This window comes from Sceloporus occidentalis, unplaced genomic scaffold (assembly GCF_023333645.1).
Source record: "Sceloporus occidentalis isolate IW3139 unplaced genomic scaffold, rSceOcc1.0.p SCAF_8, whole genome shotgun sequence".
Taxonomy (NCBI): domain Eukaryota; kingdom Metazoa; phylum Chordata; class Lepidosauria; order Squamata; family Phrynosomatidae; genus Sceloporus; species Sceloporus occidentalis.
Genome location: NW_028316988.1, coordinates 25,269,451 through 25,284,815, shown reverse-complemented (window position 1 = coordinate 25,284,815; position 15,365 = coordinate 25,269,451). Strand labels below are relative to the sequence as shown.

Here is a 15,365-nt window from a genome sequence, read left to right as displayed (position 1 = left end):
TCTCTTGCTTTTCCTTTCACTTCTGAGCTGTGGACTTCCTGCAGTTTTCTGGAACCAAGACGGAAGTATTAGGGTTGAATTTAATGGCTGTTTTTCTTTTATGCTTCTGCAGATGTCAGAGGCACAACAAAACCCCTAAAGTTCATGGGCCAAAACCTGAGACCGAAGGGTGCACCCCTGGTGATTATTAGAATCATAGAATTGGAAGAGACCACAAGGGCCATCAGGTCCAACCCCCTGCCATGCAGGAACTCACAATCAAAGCATTCCCGACAGATATTATTAAACATTATTGTTATTAAACATTAAGTAGCAAGGGTTCAAATCCCGGCTCGGCCATGCAAGCCCACCGGGTGACCTTTGGCGAGTCACACTCTCTCAGCCCCAGTGGGGAAACCCGTTCTGAAGATACTTTCCAAGCCCCTCCAGTGCTCAGCTCCATCCTGATCCTTGGATTTGCAGTTTCACAAGGTCTTGAATTTTCCCTGACACAGAGAGCCAGTGCAACACAAAACTACAGATCCCAAGATTATGCAGCATGGAGCCATGACTATTTAAGTGGTTCTCCTTTGCAGGTCATTTTAAAAAGATGGGTATCTCTTTGCCATGGGTTCCTGCCTGGCAGAACGGGGTTGGGTTGGATGATCCTTGAGGGTCCCTTCTGTGATTCTTAGTCCTATTTTTCTTTCTCTCATGGGTTTTGTTGTATTGGATCAGCTTCCCTCCTCTATGTCTTGGCTACCAGTTGTAGGAGTGGGGCAAGGAGGAGAGAAAAGATTGCGTAGCCGTGCCACGATGTTGCATCAGCGTTCGTTTTGTGTGTCTCCGTGTGTGTATTTTTGGCCGGCATCCCAAACACCTCATCGCTCACCTCCCAGCCCTTTTTGCTTTGCCCTTTGAACATCTGGATTCCTTTTGTTTAAAAAATGAAATAATTCCAAAAATGGGGGCATGAAACAACTGGGTTCAAACTGCTAGGAAAAAAGAACAGGCTTTGCTTAAAAATTTGGGAAGAGTTTCCTTGGATGCAATAGTCATGTGCGAATGTTATGCCAATTGTGTAGTTGGTTTTTGTTTTGAACCCACTTTTTTGGGTATGGAAGGAGCGGAAATCTTGTGCGCTTGTTGCATTTGGAAATTTGGGAGATGATAAATCCAGGGGTTTTTATCTATTATTAGTATTAGTAGTAGTAGTAGTAGTAGTAGTATCCAGCCTTCCAGGGACTCAAGGTGGCTAACAAAATTTAAATTAAAACAATACATAAAGGTGACCAAGTACATATGTTCAATGCAGTCCTGACTGACCTAGGAAGCTAAGCAGGGCGGCTCCTGGATAGTCCTTGGATGGGAGACCACCTCCCAGGTGCTGGGGCCTCTATTTCAGAGGAAGGAACAGGCAAAAGCCATCTGAGTGTTTCTTACTGAAGAAAAACCTACGAAATTCACAGGCGACTTGAAGCCAAACAATGCAGTGCTATCTGTTCTGGGAAGCTAAGCAGGGTCAGCCCTAGATAGTACTTAGATGGGAGACCCCATCAATGAATCCCAGGTGCTTTCGGTTCCATTTCGGAGGAAGAAACTGGCAGAAGCATTACAAACCCTTTGAAAAGTTTGCTTTTCTGCAAAATAAGCTGGTGGTGGTGATAATAAAATAAATTAGATCTGGATCAGGATAACAAATTCTTGCCGCATGGTAAGCGTAAATTGGTTTTTTCCAAATGCCAAGGAGTTCCTGTCATCCGGAATAGTTTTGGGAGAAGCCAGGGTTAGTAATATAATTGTCACTCTTGGTATTTTTTTGAGTCCGGTTTCCTTCTCACTTTTGGTGCCTACAATCCTAGTCCCAAATGCGTACTTTGTGTGTGTATTCATGGACCTGAAATTCTAGATTAAATTCCGTGCATCTGCTAAACCCGGGCTATAATTTATGGATTGCATCTCCAACTGGAAACATAATGCAGTTTGATGCCGCTTTAAGTTCCTGGGATTTGTAGTTTTGCAAGGTCTGGATGGAGCCTTCGCAGCCAAATAGTGTTGGCATTTCCACAAACTACAAGTCTCAAGGATTCTCTAGGATGGAGTTGTGGCACTTAAAGTGGTGCCAAGCTGCATTATTTCTACAGTGGAGATGCACTCACTCATGGCATTGCATTGTGTTGTCATTATGTGCCTTCAAGTCGTTTACGACTTATGGCGACCCTAAGGAGACTCTATCATGGGGTTTTCTTAATAAGATTTGTTCAGAAGGGGTTTGCCATTGCCTTCCTTTGAGGCAGAGAGGATGGATAGATGGATGGAAGCGACAGATCGATAGTTAGATCGATTAGATAGAGGTTGGTGTGTGCCTTCAAGTAGTTTCCAACTTACAGCGATCCCAATGGGGGTTTCTTGGCAAGGTCGGTTCAGAGGAGTTTCGCCGTTGCCTTCCCCTGAGGCCGAGAGAGTGTGACTTGCTCATAGTGGATGGATGAGTGGAATCGATAGATCGATCGATCAGATTGATGGATAGATAGATGCTTCCTATTTATGGAGACCCTATGGCAGTGATGGCGAACCTATGGCACGCGTGCCAGAAGTGGCACTCAGAGCCCTCTCTGTGGGCACACATGCTGTCGCCCTAGCACACAGTTTGCAGAGTTTCTTACTAGCAAGCCAGAGGGACGTGGCACTTTGCAATAAATAAGTGGGATCTGGGTTGCAGTTTGGGCACTCGGGTCTGTAAAAGGTTCACCATCACTGCCCTATGGCAAACCTATCATGGGGTAAGATTTGTTCATAGGAGGTTTGCCATTGCCTACCCCTGAGGCTGAGAGAGTGTGACTTGCCCAGGGTCACCCAGTGGGTTTCATGACTGAGCCAGAAATCGAACCCTGGTCTGTGTTTTATCATTCATTTTTAATTAATACACATTTGATGTTCCATCCATTGTTGAAAACGAAGTTATAAATAAATGCTATACACACACACGTGTACTGTATATATATGTGTGTGTGTGTAAATAATAATAATAATAATAGATTTTATTTTTATCCTGCTTTTCCGCGATGATCAAAGCGGCTTACAGATTAAAATTCAACATAAAAATACATACATGCGTACACATACATACACACTATATATATGCCTATATATATATACACACACACACACAGATATATATATATACATACAGACTATATATGTATATACACAGATACATATATACAGTACATATGTACATACATATATATTGTATACCTATTGTATGAGATCTCTGATGTCACTGTTGATGTATTGTATTGCTTTGTGCTATAGCATGTGACATGTAGCTTGTATGTTGTGAACCGCTTTGATCTGGAGGAAAAGCGGTATCCAAATAAAAATATTATTATTATTATATACACTATGTATACACACACACATACATATATAAATACACACTATCCATATACACATGCACACATACATGCACACACTGTATGTGTGTGTGTTTATATATATATATATATATATATATACACACACATACAGTGTGTGCGCGTATGTATATGTGTGTATGTGTATATGGATAGTGTGTATGTATATATGTATGTGTGTGTGTGTATATAATAATAATAGAGAGAGTATATGTATATTATCCCTCAATGCAATCCTGTGTTACGAGAAATTAGTGAATCTATAGCATTCTTGGTTATTCTTCCGGGATAATCTGAAATTTTGATTTTGGGAGAGATGGGAAAACAGTGCGATTTTGGGCACTTCTCAGTGCCAATATTCATCTGCATGGTTCTCATTTCTCCCTCTTTTGCCCCTAATTCAATCTGTAACCATTGATCTTTATTATCTTTTATATCTCTCCTGCCATTTTCTGGGAGTCGAGCCTCAATCGGGGATCCTGTCATTAATCCGGATGATGTCATACCCCGGTCGAACCAATCAGGGTTGGCGACACGGTGATGTCACTTTACGGGAAATTACAGCCTGATGCAAACTCCCTCTGGGGTTTTATAATTATTATTTACCTGTAGACGGCGCAGGGAATAAGTAAAACTTTAAAACTCTTTTTAAAGTTGAAACTTTCATTTTAAAACTATGTTCTTGAAGGACTAGGGTCTTGTATCCTTCTAAGTGTTTTAAAATTTTATCTCTTTTTATTATTATTATTATTATTATTATTTGGAGTTGGCGGGCTTTGTCTGGTCCAAAAAACTTCAATTTTTGGCCCTTAAATTAATATATGTGCTAATAAATCCAGAGATTTGTCTTTTGGAGAAAGTGATGCAAATGCTATATATAAATGCTAAGTTATATATTATATAGCTTTCCTAAGGTTGGACCTCCGATTATGTTCTTTTTCGGTAGGAATGCTTGGCTTGCAAGATGGTTTGCGACGGCAAGAATTGCAGGGGGGAAACGTCCAAAATCTCAGAGCTAATCCCGATAATCCATCCAGTCTTGTTGTGCGCCTTCAAGTTATTCCTAATTTACAGTGACCCTAAGACAGTGATGGCGAACCTATGGCACGTGTGCCAGAGGTGGCACTCAGAGCCCTCTCTGTGGGCACATGTGCCATCATCCCAGCACAGAGTTTGTTACCGGAAAGCCAGAGGGACATGGCACTTTGCAATAAATAAGTGGGTTTTGGGTTGCAATTTGGGCACTCGGCCTCTAAAAGGTTCACCATCACTGCCCTAAGAGAACCTGTCATGGGGGTTTCCTTGGCAAGATTTGCTCAGAGCAGGTTTGCCTTTGGTGTCTTCTGAAGCTGAGAGAGTGTGACACACACATATGTATATATGTGTTATTGTGTGCCTTCAAATCCTTTCCAATTTATGGCGACTCTAAAGTCATGGGATTTTCCTTGCAAGGTTTGCTCAGAGCGAGTTTGCCCTTGCTTTCCTTTGAGGCTGAGAAAATGGTTCCAAATCAGGAATATGCAACCCATCTCCTCCTTCTCATATGTTTGTGTACACCAAACCGTCCAAAAGCAAAGATATCACTCCTCCTTCTCATATCTTCATGTATGCTGAGCCATCCGAATGCAAGCCAGATTTTGGAACATTTTGGGAGAACATTTCTAAACGGCACACGGTTCATAGGACCCTTTCTGGCGAGCGATTTTCCATTTCCAGATGGATTGCATTCCTTCGGTTTTGCACCATCTTTACGGGGAGGAGATCTGAGGTGCTTGAAATAAACGGCACTCCTTTCTTTTTCTTCTTTCTTCCTGTGACGGGTCAGCCGGTGACGCGACGCCGGTGCCATCCGGGTTGTGCGTCTGCGCAAACATGTGTGCGAGTATGGAGAGGTGTGGCATTCACAGAGCAGGCCCCAAAGAGACGAAGAGTGGGGTTTTTGGCTATATTTAAGTCCTGGGCTGGTGCCAAGTTTTGTAGCGTTGCGGTGACCATTTTAAGGCCTCGACTCACGAGGTCCAGCAAGTCTGGAAATAAAAGACGAAGGTGGGGGGGAGGTCTTGCTTTCAGTTGGAAGCGGATTGGGATTCCCATCATTTGGTTGCAATGCTTTCTTCTGCTATGGGACATGTGTAGGGATGTGTAGGACCACTGGCCCTCTGTATGTATGGGTTTTTTTATCCACTGATTCCAGCATCTGCATCATGAAAGTATTCGAAAATCATATCCGTTTCAAAAAGCAGTTATAGAATCATAGAGTTGGAAGAGACCGCAAGGACCATCCAGTCCAACCCCATTCTGCCATGCAGGAACTCTCACTCAAAGCATCCCTGACAGATGGCCATCCAGCCTCTGCTTAAAGACCTCCAAGGAGGGAGACTCCACTACACTCCGAGGAAGGAATGTGTTCCACTGTCGGACAGCCCTTACTGTCAGGAAGTTCCTCCTAATGTTGAGGTGGAATCTCTTTTCCTGCAGCTTGCATCCATTGCTCCAAATCCTGTTCTCTGGAGCAGCAGAAAACAAGCTTGCTCCCTCCTCAATATGACATCCCTTCAAATATTTAAACAGGGCTATCATGTCACCTCTTAACCTTCTCTTCTCCAGGCTAAACATCCCTAGCTCCCTAAGTCGTTCCTCATAGGGCATGGTTTCCAGACCCTTCACCATCTTAGTTGCCCTCCTTTGGACACGCTCCAGTTTCTCCACAACCTTTTTGAATTGTGGTGCCCAGAACTGGACACAATATTCCAGGTGGGACCTGGCCAGAGCAGAATAGAGTGGCACTATTCCTTCCCTTGATCTAGACACTATACTTTTATTGATGCAGCCTAAAATGGCATTGGCCTTTTTAGCTGCCGTTTCATATAATGGATGCCATTTCGCCATGCTGTTGTTTTTAATGGGACCTGAGCATCTATGAATTTTGGTGTCCACAGGCCACCCGGGAACCAAACCCCAGCAGATACTGAGGGATCACTGTAATAATGACACTTATAATATCCCATTGTATTTAATGGGATTTAAGCATCAACAGATTTCGGTATCCACGGGGGTCCTGAAACCAAACCCCAGTGGATACGGAGGGTGCACTGTAATAATAATAATATTAATAATAAATACCCCATTGTATATGATGGGACTTGAGCATCTACAGATATTGGTATCCATGGGGGTCTGGGAACCAAACCCCGGTGGATATCAAGGGCCCACTGTGGTGGTAGTAGTAGTAGTAGTAATAATACCCCATTATATATGATGGGATTTGAGCATCTAAGGATTTTGATATACATGGGGGGTCCTGTAACCAAACCCCAGTGGATAACAAGGACCCACTCTAATTATTATACTCCATTGTATATGATGGGCCTTGAGCATCCACAGATTTTGTTATCCACAGGGGTCCAGGAACAAAACTCCAGCGGATATCAATGGCCCACTGTAGTAGTAGTAGTAGTAGTAGTACACCGTTGTATGTAATGGGACATGAACATCGATGGATTTCGGTATCCATGGGGAATCATGGCACCAAACCTCAGTGGATACCGAGAGCCCATTGTATTTCTTTGACCATGGCATAGTGGTTTCAGTCTCCGGGAAACCAGAATTCGAACCCCTGCTCTACCGAGGGGTGGCTAACCTTGGGCAAGTCCCACTGTCTCAGCCTCAGAGGAAGGCCATGACAAACCTCTTATGAACAAATCTTGCCAAGAAAACCACAGGATGGATTTGCTGTCGGAAACGACTTGAAGGCACGTAACGACAAACCAAAAATGCGGATTATTCGGGGACAGAATATTCTGGGAGAACCCTAGAGTATTTTGCCACGTGAAGACATGCCCCAGGAAATAAAGAAATAGTTGGGCAAATGGGCACAGATTCAATCCCACGTCTCCCATCAGAAGCACAGAGCTCGAATTTCTCTACAGTCTGGAGGATTTGAACACAGATCCACCATTTTAGGTATGTGGGGAGTTAGACCTTTGGACTAAGAAATGGAGACAAGCGAGGGCTTCCCACAAGGAGCAACAGAGAACTAGAAGCAGTGCCAAGGAGGGAAACCTTTCTTTTAAAAACCCAAATGTTGAAACTTGTGGCAAACCAGTTTGCCACCCGCCGAGTCCAGGGGATGTTGTGCTTTGCAGCGACATGTCCTTTAACTTCCCAAACCGGAAGGTCCTTGTAAACACCTCCTCTTACTGGGTTTCGCAAAAAAGGAATTGCGACATGAGATTAAAATCTGGGTCTTGCCTTTCAAAAGAAATGGGAAATGGGCTCTTCAAAAAGGAAACGTCATCTGCACATAGTGCAATTTTTCCTGCCTGGAAGTACAGGTTGCGTCTCCCTTATCCATAATATTCCAACCAAATGGCCCACATTTGTGGCTGAGAGAGTGGCACCTTTGCTTTTTCTGATTGTTCGTTGTATGCAAACTTTGTTTCGTGCACAATTTTATTAAAAATGTTGTATATAGAATTACCTTCAGCCTATGTGTATAAGGTGCATTGTTGTTGTTGTGTGCCTTCAAGTTGTTTCTGACTTACGGTGACCCTAAGGAGAACCTATCATGCAGTTTTCTTGGAAAGATTTGTTCAGAGGTGGTTTGCCATTGCCTTCTCCTGAGGCTGAGAGAGTGTCACTTGCACAATGTCACCCAGAGGGTTTCAGCGGTCGAGCTGGGATTCGAACCCTGGTCTTTGGAATCGTAGTCCAGCATTCAACTACACTGTGGTGGCCCTTGAGGACTAGCAGATTTACTAAATAATAATAGAATCGTAGAGTCGCAAGGGATCACGATTTCATTAATTTAATAAAAGCACCCAATTTGCTAGTCCACCACAACTTCCAGTAGCCAAACTCATCAGTTGCTATGGACTGGGTGAAGAGGCCTGTCCTCCAGTCTGCCTTGAATCTCTCATCTTTCGAATTCACAGACTGACCCCATTCATTTCTAAGGAACTCTGACCTCGTTCGCACCGGATGATTGGAGCGCTTTGGTTCCACTTTAATTGCTGCGATTCATTCCTTTGGAAACCAGCCGGGGATGTTTTAGCTGGAAATCCTGCATTGCATCATGGGGTTGACTAGATGACTTTTAAGGGTCCCTTCCCAAACCCTGTTGTTGGTTGGTTGGTTGGTTGGTGTTGTGCACCTCCAAGTCCTTTCCAACTTAGGCGAACCTGTCATGAGGTTTTCTTGACAAATTTCTTCTGAAAAGGTTTGCCATGGCCATCCTCTGAGGCTGGGAGAGTGTGACTTGTCCAAGATCGATTCTATTTTGCCCCCCACCAGAGCGACTGAACGTCCTCCCTTCCCAGGACATGCCCTACATTTCCACCTCCTATCTAGGAGGAATCCCAAAATATCCTCCATGTGACTTAAAAAGCGTGAATTTACATTGATAAGCCTGGCGTCATGGTTTGGGCATTGCACTACAGAGCTATTATTATTATTATTATTTCCATGGCCAGGCTGGGATTTGAACCCTGGCCTCCAGAGTTGGAGACCACGGTTCAAATCCCAGCCTGGCTATAGAAATCATCATCATCATCATTTATTTATATCCTGCCCTTCTCCCAAGGCGGCTTACAAAATTTAAAAAATATATACAGTTAGACATACAAAAATAGTATATTAAAATAGAATTAAATTACTGCGATAATCAAAACACATTCACCCACCGGGGGACCAAGTCACATTCTCTCAGCCTCAATGGGAAACCCTCACTGTGATGCAAGAAAACCCCATGATAGCATCACCATAAGTCAGGAATTACTTGAAGGCATACAGCAACAACAGCAAATAATGAGTCTTTTTAGCTTTGATGGGGTCAGGTCCTCTTTTCCCCCCTAGAACGTCCTCCATTTTGCAGTGAAAACATCTGGTCACCCGGTGCATGCAAAACGATCCATTTCTGAACCGAACCCACTTCTCTTTTTTGTCCAGGAGCGGTCATTTCTTTTCCAGGGTGCAAATCCACCCTAAGAGAAGGGTCCTCCGGTGTGCGTTGTGTGCATGCGTGTCCATATCTGGGAATTGTGTGTCCGCACGCACGCCGGACTTGGCTTATCTTCCTTGCAAACCCTGCCTCTTTGAACACAGTCCCTTCTTCCTTTTCCTTTTCTCTCTCTCTCTCTCTGGAGTCCTAAGGTCATTCCTGCAACTGCGCTCCGGAAGCGCAAAGCCAGCTTAAGAGGGGCAAGAAGAACCAAGCCTCGCTTATTGGCTCCCTTGGAGAGAACCAAGCCTCTTCTTCCCTTCCTTCCTTCCTCCTTCATTCTTTCTTTCTTTCATTCTTTTCTTTTTTTTTCCTCCCACCTCCTCTTCTGCTTTTTCTTTTTCTTTCCGGAACGCCCACTGGAAACCGCTTGGCGTGACACTTGGGAGGCAAAGGTAAGCCTTCTTCTTCCCTCCATCACCAAAGGATCAGATCTCCAAACCCATCATCATCATCATCATCACCACCACCAGATCTCCTAACCCATCATCCCCGTTCTCATTGAATCTTTTCTTCTCTTCTTTCAGCCGGACTTTCCAAGGGGACCCCTGGAATCGGTGCAGTCGTCGGGCCGTCTCTTCTTTTTTCGCAAGAGAAGTTGACTCTCAGAGTTGGCCAGCAAGCCTTTCGTGCCGGGAAGACGAAGGCGAGGAGGAGGAGGGGAAACTACGAAACAGGGCCAAAGCCTCCTCGCTTGACTGGTAATTTCCTTTTCGTAAGCACCACCAGCAGTAGCAGCAGCGTGGGGAGGAAGGAAGAAGAAGAGGGGAGCCGGAAAGGTTGAACCATTTTCTTTTGGCACAGATGGCACTTGATCTCTCTTTGCTTGGGATGATGCCGGAGAGCTTTTGCAAAAGCCAAACTCCAAAGGGCTCATGCCCCGGATTCTTCCCGGCTCTTGCTCCCGAATTCTTACAGGACACCCCCTTTTTTTGAAACAAAAACAATGTTAGACTTTGAGTTCTTCCTCGGCACTTTTGGGGTTTGGGGCATTCAGTGCCTGGGGTTGGTTTGTGCTCCAGATTCTTATAGAGCACCCCCTTCTTTTTGAAACAAAAAAATGAGAGTTTGAGTTCTTCCTTGGCACTTTTGGGGTTCAGGGTTTTCAGAGCCCAGTATTGGTTTGTGGTCCAAATTCTTATGGGGTACCCCCTCTTTTTGAAACAAAAAAAAAGTAGACTTTGAGTTCTTCCTCAGCACTTTCAGGGTTCGGGGCATTCAGAACGTGGTGTTAGTTTGTGCTTCAGATTCTTATGGGGGAACCCCCTGTTTGTTTGTTTTTTTTAAATAGATGTTGAGTTCTTTCTCGGCAGTTTTGGGGTTCGGGGTGACTTTGATTCCTTCCTCAGAAGTTTTGGAGTTCAGAGATTCCTCCCAGTTTGTGATCTGGATTCATCCTGGTTTGTGCTCCAGATTCTTACGGAGCACCCCCTTTTTAAAAAACAAAAAAATTAGATTCGGAGTTCTTCCTTGGCACTTTTGGGGTTCAGTGTATTCAGAGCCTGGTGTTGGCTCATGCTCCGTGCTCCAGATTCTTATGGGGCACCCACCCCACCTTTTAGCAGACATAATTGGACTAAGTTCTTCCTTGACCCTTTTGGGGTGCGGGGTTAAAACCCGATTTTGGTTCTTCTCATTGAAAAGTCCTTTGCCCAGCGGTCAAGAGACCCTACATTGCAACCAGGAGAAGCTGAATTTGGTTTAATTGAATGGGTAAAAGGAGGGCAAAGCATATTAATAAAATAATCTACACCAGGACTTCAGGGGCTTTCTGACAAGGGCAGTTTTGCCCCCCCAAATGGGCCAGATACTAAACATGTAGGTACTAAATACCAGGGAGCGCCACATTGAGTAGCACCAGTTTGTATGATTTGTATCATCTGTTTGTCTGTCTTGGCCAGATTGGTTCAGAGGAGGCTGAGAGTATGTGACCCAGTGGGTTTTCATGGCCAAGTCGGGAATCAATCCCTGGTCTCCACAGTTGTAGTGTAACACCCAAACCACAATGTCACATTGGCTCTATATTAAATTAGTGTTTAGATTTTGGTCTCATCTCCAAGATATCTCATTATTGCATCTCATATGCAAAAACAGGCATTCCAAAATCCAAGCATCATTGACTTATATTGTAGATCGTAGTCCAAAATAGTGACTTGAGCCCAAACTGTGGATCATGAGAGTGGCAGTAAAGCTGAGGGAAATGCAATTTAAATACTGCCAGTTAAAAATGCTTGATTTAATAGGCTGGTGGTGACTAACTAAGGTTTGTTGTTGTTGTGTGTTCACGTTGTTTGTGACTTATGGTGACCTTAAGCAAATTAATCACAGGGTTTTGTGGCCAGATTTGTTCATAAGGGGTTTGCCATTACCTTCCCCTGAGGCTGAGAGAGTGTGACTTGCCCAAGGACTCAAATAAAGAAATGCCACCAATTTAAAACTTGGTGCTCCGGTGGGCACAGACTTTGCATCTGGTATGGCATGACTATTTTGGCACTCCGTCAGTGGATGATAATAATAATAAAGCTTATTATTATTATATGAGCTCCCCAATACTGATAATACTGTAATTCTATTTCTGTATAATCCAACACCCTTTTCTCCTTTTCTTCCTAGTTTCCTTGCTGTTGGATTATATCTCTCGAGAAGACTGTGAAAACCTTTCTTCAGAACCCATGAACATCTGGGACAGGTAGGAGTGCCCTCCAGTTTATGTGGGTTTATTCTAATTTTGTTGTGGTTGTGCACCTTCAAGTTGTTTTGGGCTTACGGTGATCCGAATGTGAACCTGCCCTGGGATTTTCGTGGCTAGATTTGTCCAGAGGGGTTTCGCCATGGCCTTCTCCTGAGGCTGAGAGAGTGTGACTTGCCCAAGGACATCCAGCAGGATTCATGGCTGGGCTGGGATTCGAACCCTGGTCTCTAGAGTCATAGTCCAACACTCAAAGCACTATGCCACACTGGCTAACACATCCCTATATGAGCTCAGTGATAATCTTCTGGGAGGGTTTACTCTGTATCCCATCATCCCTGTTGGCCCTCCATGAGCCCAGTGATAATTTTTTGGGGGAGGGATTTCTATCCCATCATCCCTGCCAGCCCCATATGAACTCAGTGACAATCTGGGGATGGCTTTCTCTCTATCCCATTATCCCCGCCAGCTCCATATGAACCCAGTGATAATCTGGGGAAGGCTTTCTATCCCATTGTCCACACCAGTTCCATATGAGCCCAATGATAATCTTCCTAGGGGACGTTACTCTCTAACCCATCATCCCCACTAGCCCTTTTGGTGAGAATATGGGAGACGGGGACTTCTTGGTGGTTGCCTCCTAGACTATTGAATTTTCTCCGAACAGAGAGTCCTTTGGTTCTTTTTCTGCTCTCTTTTCGCCGCCAAGCAAAATCTTTCTTGTTCAAACAGTCCTTCGGCCCTTGAGATTTAATTTTTATTAAACTATAATAAGAAAAATACTATTAGTATTAATATCATTATTATAAAGAATGAGAAACTGATACAACCAGCATGGGAACAAATTAGAGCCAACAAGGAACACTCCTGGATGCATCGAGCATGATCGAGAAATAGCAATGCAAATGGGCTTTCCCAGTATTTCTTTTCCAGTGGTTCCCAAACTTTGGTCTTCCAGATGTTTGGGACTTCAGCAGAAAGAGCGGTTTGATGGTGGAATAGGAGGGTGGCAGATGGTTGGATGGAGGTTGGATGGCCATCAGTCAGGAGTGCGGGATTTGTAGGTTCCTGCGTGGCAGAATGCCCTTTGGAGGTCTTTAAACAAAAGTTGGGTGGGCATCAACCTGCACTGAGAGCCTAGATTTGTTCAGAGGTGGGTTTTTTCTCTATGCCACAGCTTTTTCTTGAGGCCAGGAGAGTGTGGGTTTCCACGGCCGAGCCGGGATTCGAACCCTGCTCTTCCACGCTGGCCCTCAAAGACGTGTATAACCTTTCCACATCCAGGATCTTATATTGTTATTGTTTTGCAAGCAAGGCATTCTCCATCTTTGGAGGTCTTTAGACAACAGTGTTTGGGTAGTCGAATATTCCTGCAATGGCAGTGGGTTTGTTTAGATGACCTTCGGGGGTCCCTTCCAACATGTCCAGGATCCCATATTGTTTTGCAAGTATGGTATTTTGTGCAATCCCATTCTCCAAACTTTGGGGTTGGTAGTTGTATGTTCTTTCCTTTTCTTCCTTCCTCCTTTTCTTTCCCCCATTCCTTCCTTCCTCTGAGCTGCCTGCCGACGGACGCACTGCGTGGCACGGGAAGGGTTAAGGTCTGCCATTTTGTTATGTAACACCCTTAATGGACATATCAGTGAATGGCATGAAGATGGCAGGGCTTAACCCTTTGTCTGCTGCAGCCCAGAGACTCCCAGCCAAGCCTATGAAGTTTCCCCCTTTTGATCCCAATTTTCCATTATTTTCCAACCCAATTCCAACTTGTGCATTTGGATTTCAGCCCCCAAGACATTCTTCTCACCACCTGTCTCATTAACATCCTCCTCCCTTCTTAGGTATATATATATTTTTTCCTTTTCAAACTTGCACGTTGAATAAAATACTGTTTATATACACCTATAAATAAATGTAATAAAAGTTTGTAAGACCCTAAAATAAATATATAAATAAATCCACAGGGCGGAAGATACCCCAGTTGAAACTCTCTTCTTCTCTCAAAGGCTTGGGACCAGTTTGGAATAATAATGATAATAAATATATAATTAATTATTATTATTATTATTGATTTTGGAATACCTGTCGGTCCCTTCGTATCCACGGATTCTTTATAAGCATCTGCGGGTTGGAAATATTCAAAGAAAAGAGAAAATCTACCTTTTTAAAATTATCGTTATGCCGCCTTGGGGGGAAGGCGGGAGATAAATCCCTTATATAAATACAATATGTGTGTGTCTCCGTATCTACACACACAACACACTTCCAAAAGCAAACCTTGATTTGGCCATTTTATAGAAGGGATGCTATTAAACCGTCCCATTGTATTTAATGGGACTTGAACATCCAGGGATTTTTGGTATCTACGAGGTCCATGGAACCAAATCTCAGCAGATAGCTAGGGCACATAGTAGTAGTAGTAGTAGTAGTAGTAGTAATGCCACCACCCCCATGTATATAATGAGACTTGAACATTCACAGGTTGTGGTATGCACAGAGGTCCTGGAACCAAACTCCAGTGGATACCAAAGGTCCACTACAGTAATACGAAACATAAATGAATTTCCCATTTAGATTTAGGTCCCGTCTCCAAGATTATGTATCTGCAAATATTCCAAAGTACGGGGGGAAATCATCTGAAAGATTTAAGGTCCCAAGCATTTTGGAAAAGAGAGACTCAACCTGTTTGTGTATCTATACCCAGCTGGCCTGCCATGTCCGCAGATTCTTTATCCACAGATTCAACCATCCACGGATTTAAAATCCTCTCAAAAGATATAAGTTCCAAAAAACACATCTTGATTTTTCCCATTTTATAAAAGGGATGCATTGTCTGTAATGGGACTTGAGCATCCACAGATTTTGTGGTCCTGCAACCAAGAGTGGTTGCACTATATACAGATGTTTGTGTGTGTGTGTGTGAAAATATTCTTTCTTCCCAAAACTTAAAAACCCACAGGACAGCTGTATTTGCAAAATATTCCACAATCGGCGGGGTGCGGGGATCCTGAAAACTTCTGGTCCCAAGAGATTCAGATAAGGGAGATTCAACATGTGTGTGTGTGCGCGCATATATATGTGTATGTGTGTATGAAAATTCTCTTTTTACCCAAAACATAAAAAACCCAATTTTGCAAAAAGATGCAAGGCTTGGATGGTGGGGAGGAAAACTCCGAAAGACCTCTGGTCCCAAGAGATTCAAATAAGGGAGATTCAACCTCTCTCTCTCCTCTCTCTCTCTCTCTCTCTCTGTATGAAAATTCTCTTTTCCCCCAAAACTTAA

The 15,365-nt window shown here is 43.8% G+C and overlaps 1 protein-coding gene across 7 annotated transcripts in view; it reads left to right on the top strand.

Annotated features, from left to right (window-relative positions):
- The window catches only part of GATAD2A (GATA zinc finger domain containing 2A), a 51,750-nt gene that overhangs the window by 18,205 nt on the left and 18,180 nt on the right, over nucleotides 1–15,365 (top strand). For 4 of the 7 annotated variants that reach the window (XM_089535573.1, XM_089535574.1, XM_089535575.1 and 1 more), the window contains exons 1-3: nucleotides 9,547–9,788; nucleotides 9,921–10,094; nucleotides 12,007–12,082. The gene's annotated coding sequence lies outside the window, so the exon portion shown is untranslated. Of the gene's footprint in view, nucleotides 1–9,546; nucleotides 9,789–9,920; nucleotides 10,095–12,006; nucleotides 12,083–15,365 lie in introns of those variants that run through there. The other 3 variants (XM_089535571.1, XM_089535572.1, XM_089535570.1) reach the window with 1 other exon arrangement.